General features: G+C 45.2%; 1 protein-coding gene across 1 annotated transcript in view; it reads right to left on the reverse strand.

Moving 5' to 3' along the window:
- Window positions 1-263, reverse strand: part of plcg1 (phospholipase C, gamma 1) — a 15,590-nt gene that overhangs the window by 10,033 nt on the left and 5,294 nt on the right. The window lies entirely within an intron of this gene.

A 263-nucleotide genomic window follows, 5' to 3' on the forward strand; every position in this document is an offset into this window, starting at 1 on the left:
CTAGTCATTGCTAGTCATTGCTAGTCATTATTGTGTATTTTCATTTTTGTATTTTGTTTGTTTGTTGACAAACTGTTTGGATGAAGTGCACTGTGTACATGTTTGGTTGGTCCCACCTCCCTCAGCACATGATCATGTGACCATGGTCGGTCACCAGGGGTCACTAAGGTCATACATTTAATCTAACACCAGGTGGCTCCACCAGCACGGCTGCACTTTCACTGCTGTTCAAATTGATCTGAGAGCAGACAGATGGGGGGGGG

The sequence above is a fragment of the Cynoglossus semilaevis genome, chromosome 10 (genome assembly GCF_000523025.1).
Source record: "Cynoglossus semilaevis isolate Cse_v1.0 chromosome 10, Cse_v1.0, whole genome shotgun sequence".
Classification (NCBI taxonomy): Eukaryota; Metazoa; Chordata; class Actinopteri; order Pleuronectiformes; family Cynoglossidae; genus Cynoglossus; species Cynoglossus semilaevis.